Source organism: Cebus imitator, unplaced genomic scaffold, assembly GCF_001604975.1.
Source record: "Cebus imitator isolate Cc_AM_T3 unplaced genomic scaffold, Cebus_imitator-1.0 Scaffold377, whole genome shotgun sequence".
NCBI lineage: Eukaryota > Metazoa > Chordata > Mammalia > Primates > Cebidae > Cebus > Cebus imitator.
In genome coordinates, this window is record NW_016107692.1 from 1,338,718 (window position 1) to 1,351,732 (window position 13,015).

A 13,015-nucleotide genomic window follows, 5' to 3' on the forward strand; every position below is an offset into this window, starting at 1 on the left:
TTCAACACACAGGCCTAATTATTGCTCCTTTATTGTCACTTTTGGGCTCATTTGATTTGTGCTATTCACAGATAAAGGTCTCTGGAGCTAGTTTTAGTTTCAAGGTTATAGAGATAGGGCGGTGAGGACTGGATAGCTCAGCAGCATGTGCTAGAAGTGCAAGTAGAATAATCAGTAAAAGGATGCAGAAAGCTAGAGTCAGCTTGCACTAGAGGCTGGTGAGGAGGGAGAGGAGTGCCTTTATTCAGGCTGCAGCCCCTCGGGGTGACACACACATGCTCCACCTGTGAAATGGATTTATAGACATCTCCCTTCTGCTCCAGCCCAGCAAAAGGTCCACTTCACTTCCTGTCTCCTATTTCCACGAGTCCTTCCCTCACGTTCCTCACCCATTTCCAGGTTTGATCTTGGGACATCTTGACTAACAGGTGGTGTAAACTCAATAGCTTGCCTGTTTGAACATGAAGGCAGGGGTACCTCCCCTTCTCTCCTGGTCTGGCATTTTATTTGAGGTGCTTGTGCAAAAATCTCACTCGTTTGTGTTGCTCTTTCCTGGGTCAGGAGGAATTCACTAGAAGCACAAACTCTCCAGGTCTTCTGGCTCTGGAATCACCTGAGGACGGGGTGAGGGGTGCAATGAAAACACACACTGATCCTTTAAGACCCCATCTTCCTCTTAAGAGTGAATTTTTGCTTTTATCTTTTTGGGCCCCCAAGAAGAGAAGGAACGTCTCAGAGCTAGATGAGGGGAGGGGAAGTGCAACGGAAATGCGGAAGAAAAAGAAAGTGCAGGAATGATTTATAGCTTTCGCCCAATCCCCAGTGGGGGAGCTGCCAGAGGATTTGAGATTGTGGATTATGTTTAATAATGCAAGAAAGGGTGACATATTTTGAGAAAATGACTTTTCTTGTTTGGAAGGTTAATGGATGTGTTCCATTCCTTTGAGGACACTGCTGATACACATTAGTTCTTGCTCCCTAATCCTGCAACCAGAGAGTGTGTTGATTTCTTATGCAGGAAATGTTTTCTGATCGCCACAAAGATCCCAGTCTGTGGAAAGGGACAGCCAAGCTCCAGTCGCCAAGCTCCAGTCCCTCTTTCCTTTTCCTCAACCAACAGAAGTTGTCTTTGTGGCCAATATAAAATTGACACGTTGTTGGAAAATTTTCTTTAAGGGTAGCCAAGGCTTTGTAAGGGGGCGTGGAGAGATGGGGAACTTAAATAGCCTAATACCATTTCTCTGCTGGCCAGAATTTAAGGGATGGGAATTATGGAAGAGCAATGGTACCAGAGGAAAAGACCCGTTAGAAAATGAATGCAGATTAATGGCAGTGAGAGAGGGGTGAAAACCTTAAAGATTTCATCTGCGGATCAGTGTTTCATTATCAGCTGTGACTGAGGAAAACAAAGTGGTTTTAAATTACAGGAGTTATTTTCTCTAGTAAAAATCCCAGAGAAGCACTTGCAACTGCAGGGATGGTATTTAACACCATTTAAAACTAATTAGTGTCCCCTAGAATAAGAAACTACAGTATACACAAAAAAGTGTGATGTTACAACCTGGCTAATAAACAATTAACATAGGAATCTGGTTTTTGTTTGTTTTACTGTTATTTTAATACAATTTAGAAAATCTGTTTCTTTAATGGTTAATTTTCAATTATAAAATTGAGTGCTGATGACAGTGGAGAGTGAATTCAGTGTCACAACTCTTTTATGTGAAAGGCAGTAAGTGACAAAAACAAAGTTCTTGTGTGCATATTAAGCATGATTTTCAAAGGTTTTGTTGATCATGATCCTGAGACGTGGGTTAAAACAATGACAGGATTTATAGAAGCTACACTAGATCGACATTTGTTTTGTAAGTGAATACAAATAAGAGTGACTTTAGACAGCAGATGTGTAAATCATGTGACACAAATTGTATATTATAATTAATCCACTGGCAAAATGAAAAACAAATACCTTCACTGACAAATATACTTACATTTAAAGTGCAGTATGATGCTAATTGAGTTGAACTAGAAAAAGTTTATATTATAGGGGAGCAATATATGCTATGTCAGTGAAAGTGCAGCTTCTATTCTGTATATTCTGAATTTGTGTTCTTTGTTTAGATATTCTGAGTCAGAAAGGTAAGGATAAGTAATTCCTGATGACATAATTGTAGCTGATGCATTTGTTAAGTAATTCTTACAAAATATATATAACACTCTTTATACCAGTTAAATAATCTCTTTTTGGCTAGGTTGCATTGTGGGAAAGAGTTATGAAAATCTATTGACCTTTAATTTAATAACACTTAAGCAAAATATATTATATCTTCAATATTTCATATTAATGATATATAAAACACTGATAAATAATTATTTAATACCATCAAATAAACTACCATATAATGACATAAAACTTGAGGTTAATCATTACACCTGGTTGTGCTACTCATATCTCATTTTATTCCAGTGTCATTTTACATGATAACATGTAATTCCAGCTTTAAAATTAGGTTTTAAAAATTCCACTTATATTTTATATTACTTGGTGGTTTCCATTTTCTATTTAAAAAAAAAGTCATCCTTTAAGTCATCAGAGAAATAAATACAAGATTACTCTCATTTGACTTCCATTTTATTTACTAATAAATACTGACTCAGAAGTCCTGCCTTGAGTAAAAGTATCTTCCACATGTGTTACATCATAGAAGTGGCACAAATTCGAACAGTCTTCACACTTAGTAGATGTGATTCCAGATTGTTTTGTGTAACACTGATGGTGATGGCAAAGATACATCAAGTGTTGAATATTGTGAGTGTGTCCATCAGTATTATGAAATAATATTAGGTATTTAGTATTGAAGAAACAATAGACTCTCAGGAGTGGGATGCCTACTTTGAGATAAGCTATATACTAGAACCTTCTTTAATAATATTCATGTACTGGAAGTTTTCGTAGCCAGAAAACAACAAAGGGAAAACTATTGCTGTTTTCAGTGATACCAACAATTACAAATGTTATCTTGAATATAAAAAATTATTTGACTAATGCTTCATTAAAGTATCACATTTGAGTATATTTTTAAAATTTCTTATTTAAGGTCATATTTGACATATTTGGGGGTATCATGCGATTATAGAAACTTAGTTATCATTTCCCCAATTTTTATATGAAATTATGAAAGCGAATTAACAGAATGAAGTCTTTTTTAAATAAAAATGTCTTATTTCAGGCAGCTTTTAAAAAGCCTGTTAACATGTAATGGTTATAATTCTTTTAAAAAAGAAACCTCAAATAACATTGAGGATTACCAGGTTTTACATATAAGTCTGCAGAATGGCATTTTTGTTAACAAAGTCATCTTTAATTATCTGGAGGTCTTTACTATGGTTTATGGGACTCTTTTGCTAATGATAATTTTGGACCGTATAGCTAAGATATAAAATGTGGAATTAAAGTATCTTATTTTTTACCACTTCATTTACAATAAATGATTAAAACAGTTTTGGCAGAAAAATTCTACACCAGGATATCTAAATCACGTAATAAGCCTTAATGGAATCTTTGTTTCTTGCTGACATCAATGGCTCTACTTATGTGAAAGGAAATTGGGATCTCTGTATAGATTCCAGGAAATCTGAACACACACACTCATTTGTCTTTCTACTCTGCTAATTCTTGATATTCTGCTCCCCAAGTCTCACCATAGGCTTGCGTAGACTTTAGCTCATGCCTTTGTGTGTATGTGTGGGCATTTTTAGGCACATATTTGCAATCTAGAGTGATTTGAGTCTATGTCAGTTTAATTGTCCTCATTTCTTTTTACCTTTTTCCTATTTGCCCTAAGATTACTTTAGGAGTCATCATTCACCTTCCTCTTTACACTCCTTTGATCTTCCTTGTTTTATTTATTTATTTATTTGAAATCACTACCAGGATGACATACTCAGAATGCAGAACGATTTACTAAATCTGTTGTTCCTTGAAGAAGCACCCTGACAGTTTGCTCTGTCCTTTTGCTAGATCCCACAGATGTTTGCACATACTATACTCCTGTTCTTGCATTTGTCACATTGCAGTGTGATTTTCCACTAATATTTTCATCTTGGCTAGGCGCAGTGGCTCATGCCTGTAATCCCAGCACCTTGGGAGACCTAGGCAGGTGGATCACGAGGTCAGGAGTTCAAGACCAGCCTGGCCAAGATGGTGAAACCCCGTCTCTACTAGAAATACAAAAATTAGCTAGGCATGGTGATGGGCTCCTGAAATTGCCCCTACTCGGGAGGCTGAGGCAGAGAATTGCTCGAACCCAGGAGGCGGAGTTTGCAGGGAAGCAGAGATTGCAGCGAGCTGAGATCACACCACTGCACTCCAGCCTAGGCAACAGAGCGAGACTGTCTCAAAAACAAACAAAAATTTCCATCTCACTCTACCAGAATGAGTTCTTCAAGAAAAGAAAAAAAAAAACAAAAAAAACTGAGGCTTTTAATTATCCAGCATGGTCTGAACAGGGTTTTAGTAAATATTGGTTGAAATGAATGTTAAATAAATGAAACAGAAAAATCTCAGTAGGAAAGATAGCAATAATTAGGTTATAATAGAAACAATAGAAATATATGACTTTGGGAAACTATCCACCTTTTACTTACACCTTTATTAGGAGAAGATTGCTATTATTTTTATAATTTCCAATTTTATTAATGCATTATTGACGTCAGTTCCTTGTCTCCAAGGTGTTATTTAAAAAGAGTTTTAAAAGAACAAGAAGAAAGGAGTCATTAACAAATATTCTTAATTTTATATATGTTTATTTTATGTCAATGATAAATAGAACCTGCTATGTATGCCCTTCTAGAAAAATGTGGTAAGAAAATTTGCCAATTTGTGTGTCTTTACTTGTTTTTGTTTCTCTCTGTTTTTATTTTCTGGCCCTAGCACTACTTGTACAGTAATGACATTTTCCAAATCCTCTCCTCCACACTTTGAAGAATAATATAAGCTGTCTTTCCAAGAAATAGGAAAAGACTATTTAAACATCACTTTCAGTGTTTCTGTTATTCACTTTTGATTATGATCTATGTTAACGATGGAATATTACTGAAAATTGTAGGCCTGGTCAAGTATAACAAAATGCCACAATTATTCTGTTTGCCATCTTAGATTTTTAACAACCAAGGAGTAGCTCATATATGTAGTATTTAATGAAAGAAAACTCCATTACATGGTAACATATTTTTTGTAGACAATAGATTCGAAATATTAAGAGGGGTGTGAACACGTAAGTGCATTTGTTTGCATGTATACCATCCATGCACACATGTACCAGCATGTGTGTTTCAGGGGATTTTTACAATAGCTGTAGATAAATGTACTTCAAGTTCATTTTCTATTAAAAGTGAGATAGGAATTTTACTTCCCTTAAAATCCAGCTTTTTGCATGCTTTCTTTTACTTCATTTCCTAATGGAAGCAATTTTATTGTTAAGCTGATTTCTTTTTCCATATAGCTACTTTTGTAAAACATAGTTTTTATTTCGACTCAGTCTGGTATGTATTACCTATAAAGGTAATCTGGCCCTTGGAACAGAAATCAGTGTTCATTTAAAAATAAGCTTTTAAAAAAATTTTGCTAATTAATATGTAATGGGTTTTAAGACCATGAACCAAAGAGAGCTGAGTTTTGATTTGCTGTTTCTCATTATGACTACTACTCTATATTATTACTTTCTTCTTTTCAGAGTAGCCTAGTAATGCTTATTTATCAGGGTATGGGAGGATAGGAAATGACATCATGTAAGAAAAAAATTAATAAAATTAATGGCTTGGAATATTTCAGTTCCTGTCAGTGCCTGTGGAAATTTCTTCCAAATTCAATTAACTAATAAGGAATCAGAGTGATATTATGTTTGTCTAGGTGTGTCACCTCCTTAAAATGAAAAGCATGATTTGGTGTAAGAAAAGCTTTGGTCACTAAAATGACTCAGCCACTTAGTAGCACCTTTGACAAGTGACTGAGCTTGACTCATTAATAATACAAGAATAATACCTACTGTAATACAATATCATATTAAATTAGATTGCATGTATAAAACAGCACATTGCTCAAGTTATGTTAGGCCCTCGATAAACGTCAGTGCCCTTTTCTTTTCCCTCAATCTCCCTCCTTCAGCTTTTGGTAGATCAAAACAATTCCTGATTAAAACTCACATTTTATTTCAGACATATCTATATTCTTATGCAATTTTATCATAAAATATTAAAAATTGTTTATAATTTGTATAACATAAAATTACCCAGACATGACCTATGTTCAGGTTGGAAAAAGTCAATATTAAAAATGATAGATTTCTGGCTGGGCGTGGTGGCTCATGCCTGTAATCCCAGCACTTTGGTAGGCTGAGGCTAGTGGATCACTTGAGGTCAGAAGTTTGAGACCAGCCCAGCCAACATGATGAAACCCCATCTCTATTAAAAATACAAAAATTAGCTGGATGTGGTGGCACATGCCTATAATTCCTGCAGCTCCAGAGGCTGAGGCAGGAGAATTACTTGAACTCAGGAGGCAGAGGTTTCAGTGAGCCAAGATCAAGCCGCTGAACTCCATCGTGGGCAACAAAAGTGAAACTTTGTCNAAAAAAAAAAAAAAAAAAAGAGAGAGAGAGAGAGATAGAAAAGAAAAAAAGATAGACTTTCAAGTGCTGTGGAGTTGATAAATAAATAAATAAATAAATAAAAGTGATAACACTAAATATTCATAATACTTCATGTTTTTCTTTATTTTTGGTTTTTACCTTTAATACAACTTGCATATACAGGACTAGAGTACATTTTATTTTATCTTTTTGTTCTGTGTTTGGGTAGGGAGAATGGCAAGGAAGAGAAGAAGTGACTAAGTAACTATGTGATGCTACATAGCAGTGATATGGGTGTGCAATGTGTTGAAAACCATTTGAAACTTTTATTTGTGTAAGAGTGTGTGTGTGTGTGTGTTGTGGAGAGGAAGAGGTAGTGACACTGGTTTAAACACATCCTTTCTCTGGTGATTTTATTACTACGAAAACATTCATTTATTTACTGATTAGGAATCTACTGAATATTTGATGTTTTGTGCATGGAATTCTTTTCTTAATGAGTATAATCCTGGGGACCAGAAAAGGAAATTTGGGTTGGAACATTTAAGAGGGATTTCTGTATTTCATGTATGTATGGTTGAAAATATGAATGAACAAAGCAAATCTGAAACAAAAGAATGCTGTTAATAATGAAGTTGTCGAGTGTAGAGGGTGTAGTAGCTCTCCGGAATGAGACTTACATACATTAAGTATGGATTTCTTATAACCTATTATCATAATTGAAATACATTTCCTTTGAGACATTTTTCATTATGTTTGGAACTGCTGATAATGATTCTTTGTGAAGAATTTTATTTAAGTATTGTATTTATACTTGAAACAATTATAATTTTTCTGCATATTTCTCATTATATGATACCATTATATGGTATTTAGTGTATCTAGTACCCAACACTTTAAATTTTATTTTTGTATGTTAATGTGTATTTATATAAAATATTCTCTTCAAATCAGTGCAGTTTTTGAAACTTCGATTTTATTCTTATCTTTTGGATATAAACCATAGAGAATTGATAATCAATAATGATTTAGAGTGCCATTTAGTCATTTGAACTTGACTATGAATTTAGAGCATTTAACAAAGGATCATAAAACCATCTAGATATGTGTCTATTTTGTATTAGACGAAGAAAAGGCAACATCTCAATACCTTTGGGTTGATGAAGGCATGACTAGTAATGCATCAGTTAGACCAAGATAGTGGTATGTGCATCATTCTGGGCCTGGAAAGTTGTCCTTTGAATATCGTTGCTGATAGGCAGCAAAGCTATTTAAGTTAAATGATTTTTGACTATTTTAATCTTTGCTGGATTCTGCAAAATGAAGTTTATGTTTTGAGATATATTTTAAAAAGAAATTATCCTGAAATGCTAGGCCATATTCAACCACTTAGGAAAAAAAGGATGACTTTGCTGGAATTTCATTCAGTGAATTGTGATCAGTTATTAGAGACCAATGATCCTAAATATTCCCCAACAACGCTTACATAATTAGATATTGAAAAGAAAACCCAAAAAGGTTAGCATTAATTTGAGAATTCTGATATTTTCTTAAGGTAAAATTTCAAAATGTCATCTATGAGTCTCTATGAAATGCCACAGTCTCTACATTCAATTATCTTTCAGCTATCCTCCAGGAATTTTGTGCATTTGCTGAGAATGACCTAGGTACATGACTGTAAATGTTTAATAATGTATTTCTAGTTTGCATTGAAAGTTAAATAAGTAACAAATGCACTAAATACACGAACATGTAGCTGATTAACTCAAAATTAACTGGGTGAATAGGAGTCTTTTCTGAAATCTAAAATGTTTGCTGATGTGCATTTTTCCTACAGCCAATCTGTATCACACACTGATGATCCCTGGGGCATGTTATAAAATATGAAGGTAAAATGGTTACTATTTGGTTTCTATCATGTAAAATGAAATAGTTTACCTGCTACCTTAATCCTGTATAGTTTCTCAAATTATTTTTACTAAAAAAACAAGTTTATTTGGGGAGTGAGAATTTCTTTTTTTTTTTTAAAGAGAACAAACATGGGCATGAGAAAGATGTTAGAATGCTGATGGATCCAGATTGCAATATTTAGGATGTAGCAAATGTACTCAGACATTAATGCATAAAAAGCATTAAGAAAATTGTGGAGTCAACCATGGAAGTTTATCTAGGTAGAATTACTTTTTAACAACAGATATGTTAAGGTAATTTAGAAACGTCACAGAAAAATTTTCAATCATGGGTAGTTCATACTAGATGAGTGGTACATGACATTTCTACTGGCGGTCCTCCTTTTTAAGTTGATTTTTAAACTTTTGATAATTTTTTTAAATTTCTATATTAATATACCTAAACAGTAATAATTTGTTCTGCAATAAGATGCATTTTTAAGGAGAATCTTTACATATCACTCATAGGAAAAGAAAGACTTCATAAATAAAGAGAATATAATAACACCTGCGATTCAGGAAATAATTTCTAGTTTGCAAAGCTCTATAGCACATTCTGTTTTGTATGAGCAATAAGTGTGTCAGGCACATATTATTTGCCCCATTGACATGCCAATTATGCAGAATACTCTAAAGATTATTGTCTTTCTTTTTAAATAATTTTGCTACAAATCGGATCAAATGAAAAGCTAAAGAATTTCAGAGCTATAGATGTTCTCAATCCCTCTGTGTCTGGAGTGCTTTTGAAACTGAATCACAAATATTCAGACTTATAAATATCTTTCAACACTGTCTAGTCCAAATCTTACTTGATTAATGGAACCCTAATCTACAAATATATAATGGGACCATTATTTCAGCTGAGAACAGTTCTTTCTGGAATTTACCTTCAAAAGCATCTCTGTGAGATAAAAGATGAACAGTCATTTAGGGCTATTTGATAAATCTAATCATTTAAATTACCTGGTATTTGTTTAGGACCATTTTCAGAGTGTAGTTTGACATACTACTTAATATATAGACTAGTGTCTACAAATTAAAGCTTTTATTCATTATATTTTTTGTTCTATTTTGTATATATAATTTAAACGAATGTGAGGTAGGTCTCAAAAAACAATTGATTTTCAGTCTAAAATTATTAAATTTAACAAGCTTATATTTCAAGTTCAGGGTCTCTATAGATTTAATGAGATGATCTATCTTGGGTTTTCACTTTATTATCATTTTCTGGGAAAACTATGTTTTGGAGAAATAAATGTCCTACATTCTTGGTTACCTTGTGGTACATTGAGAAATAGCATTGAAAGTGAGAAATGAGCAAAGACGGGGAGTCTCTTCCTCTGGGCCTCTCCCCTTGCATTGTTGTGGGTTGGCTGCATGCCCCGGGTCCTCTGTTGAAGGTTACAACTTCTATCAGGTGAGCTCCCTCTTTGAGGCTCTGGTGACCATGCCCCTTACTCCTTTAAGCCTATGGATAGTAATGGCTCCTCACTGTTGCAGCCCTGGGCACTGAACTATCTCTCCTTGCTTACTCTAAGCACTAGTAATGCTATTTGTACTTGCTTCTCAAAATACCTTGAGAACCATGGGTTTCTCACTGGGACCCTGATTAACACAGGGGTGTATAGGTGAGTTAGTGAGGTGATTTTGGAGTATATATAAAGTAGATCAGAAATCAGTGTTTTATATTGTGATTCTTCAATTTAATGTGCTAAAGGCCTTATATAAGAATTATCCCTTTTGCAGATTGGCACACAGAGCAGCCCAAGTGAACAGAGAAATAAATAACAAAGAAGTAATGAAAATTAAAATATTAATGTGTTTGTCTTAATAACTCTTCTTTGAGTTTAGGCCCTCTAGGTTTTTTTCTGTATTTATCTGTTGGTTTTTTTATTGTATCACCATTTTAAAAATTACATAATACATATATATTCATATACATCATACATACTTTTTTTTCAGTATTGATTTGACAGTGGAACATTTGCACTGCTCTAGATGTTCAAAGAAATTTGTGTGAGCTGAGCAAAACCAATTACTTCAAGGCTCCCATATAAAACATAAAAATTCCTGACAGATTAAGAATTTGGTTCTAATTTTATATCATTTTAAAAATGGAAAGATAAAAATAAAATTTTGCTACTCAAGTTTCATTTTGCCTGATGATTTGCTGTGTCAACACAAAACAAAAACAAAACACACACACACAAAATGTATTTTTGTAGATCTTCTTTGTTTTATTCCAAAAAAGAACCAGGGCAACTAAGTTTTCCTTTATACTTTCATAAGGAAAATTACAGCTTTTTACTTTTTTGTTTGTTTATTTGTCAATTTGTTGCTTTTCACATCAAGAAGGGAGCCTAAGAGAAAAAGAAGTAACTGTAAAAAAAATAAATAAACAAAAGGCTGACTTTTCTTCTAGACTTCTATTGAAACAGCTTTATGAATTTTTTGAATAGGCAATGCAGATCAAATATTTTATGTCTGATGGATGTTTTTAGAAATGCTTCTTCTTATGTTTACTACTTATGGTACTTGTAATGTAAAAAAGAGGGCAACTTGGAAGATAAAAATTTGTTAATATAATCTTCCATATAAATTTGGCAAACTTTCAAAGATCTGCCTCTGCACTGTAGAGTAAGAAATTTCAGTTTATTTTGGCTTCCAAGAGAGATCAGCTTCCTTTACAGATATGTCAGCCTGTGGTCAGTTCTCTTTGGCTGGCCTTGGTTTTTATAACTTAAAGGGCAAACTGTATATTTTTAAAGTGGTGCTTGAGAAATTGGCCAATTGCAATGGCTTTTTTCTCAATAGGTTTTGCTTTCAAATATGAAGTAAATAGCCATGGAGCAACATCGTTTCACTTCCAAGAAAGAGAACATTTTAATACTTTAGCTCTTAGTGTATTAAAAGTCTACTCTTTTAAAAACATATGACTTCTTTCTGTTTAGCGGTTTCTCTGGAATTTTCCGATGATCATACTTTGGTGTTCAATTGGTAATAAAGGGTCACAAATGAATTCTAGGTATAATAAATATTACATGTGCTTGTTTCTGGCCTCTGGATTCTGAGACCACAGAAACCACAAATATGGAGCAGTGGAAGGTTAGGAGAACAGAAGTTGATCCACTAAATAAAGAACTGAGTTAGGCATAAGAAATGAGTAAAAGGTAGAATGTGAATTAATACAATATTTTCTCCCCTTAGCAGTGGAACATTTTTTTCTAAATGGAAACCAATATGTAAGAGCCTTTTAAAAACAGAGCTGCTTTGGATGAAGTGGGCAGAAAGCCTACGGCCATGCCTAATCAGTCTTTCTTTTCTTCCTATGTTGATATGAGAGGCAATTCTGCTTGAAAAATCACTGCAGAACTATAAATCAGTGTCTCCATATGAAGCCACATACGAGAAATTAATGTTATAAACTTCCTTCTAGTTAAAACTAGTATTTTCAGTTTTAAGATCAACAAGTATGTGTAAGGGCTGTCAGTTTGTTCTTACTGTGTTTTGGTTGGAACAAAATTCATAATTTGTCTAGGATCCCATGGCCTGCTTATCTATCTGTGCTTATTTTTTTTTTTCTGTACTCTGCTCTTCCTCACACAACCCAATAATCAAGTTTGCCTAACTCCCACTCCTTATGTAAGTCTTCAGCTTTCTCTGGTGTTTCTCAGGTATCTTCAATGCCTGCTGGGTAGTGTCCCATAAGCATTCTCTGCCACTTCTCCACCATGCCTCACCCTGTCTGGTAGGCATTTGCAATCTCCTGCCAGACCCAGTGCCTCTGCCTTTGCTTAGCACAGACCTTAGTGTCATGAAGCCAAGCTGTGTTTAAGCCAGAAGAGAGACTCCCCCTTTCCACTCTGTGTCACACTTGTGAAATATGAGATCTGCTCATGTCCTACCTCTTGTGCCTGTCATATAAACACTTTCTTCAGAATCTGCCTGGATCCTGTTTGTCCTGAGGCTCCGTGTTGGACATCAGGGCAGGCACCACAATTCTCCATCTTTCTCTCTGGCCATCTGAACTCCAGACCTCTTCTACCCTGGGCTCCCAAACAAAAACCCTCCTGAAAATTAGCTTACTCCAATCATATCTTTTTCTCACATACTAATTTACTCAGATAAATACAAATATTTATTTAGAATCCTTTAAAATTTTTCAGTACAATTGATAAATGTTCAGATGCCTTAATTTTAAATCTTTAAAAATGTAATACATTTGGATTGTATTCATTCTGCCTCTCCTTTATTGAGTCCTCACATATTTCAGTTGAAAACTCAAGTTTCTGGGAATAAGCTGAAGTTATTAGAGCAGTAATAATTATGTTTAATTTCTGTGGTTGTTCACACATAATGAACATCTTTAACTGAAGATATGTTAATAAAATAACAACAGGCCGGGCTCAGTGGCTCACGCCTGTAATCCCAACACTTTGG

General features: G+C 34.4%; 1 protein-coding gene across 3 annotated transcripts in view; it reads left to right on the plus strand.

Annotated features, from left to right (window-relative positions):
- Positions 1–13,015, plus strand: part of ADGRB3 (adhesion G protein-coupled receptor B3) — a 756,499-nt gene that overhangs the window by 4,222 nt on the left and 739,262 nt on the right. The gene's annotated exons all lie outside the window — the stretch shown is intronic.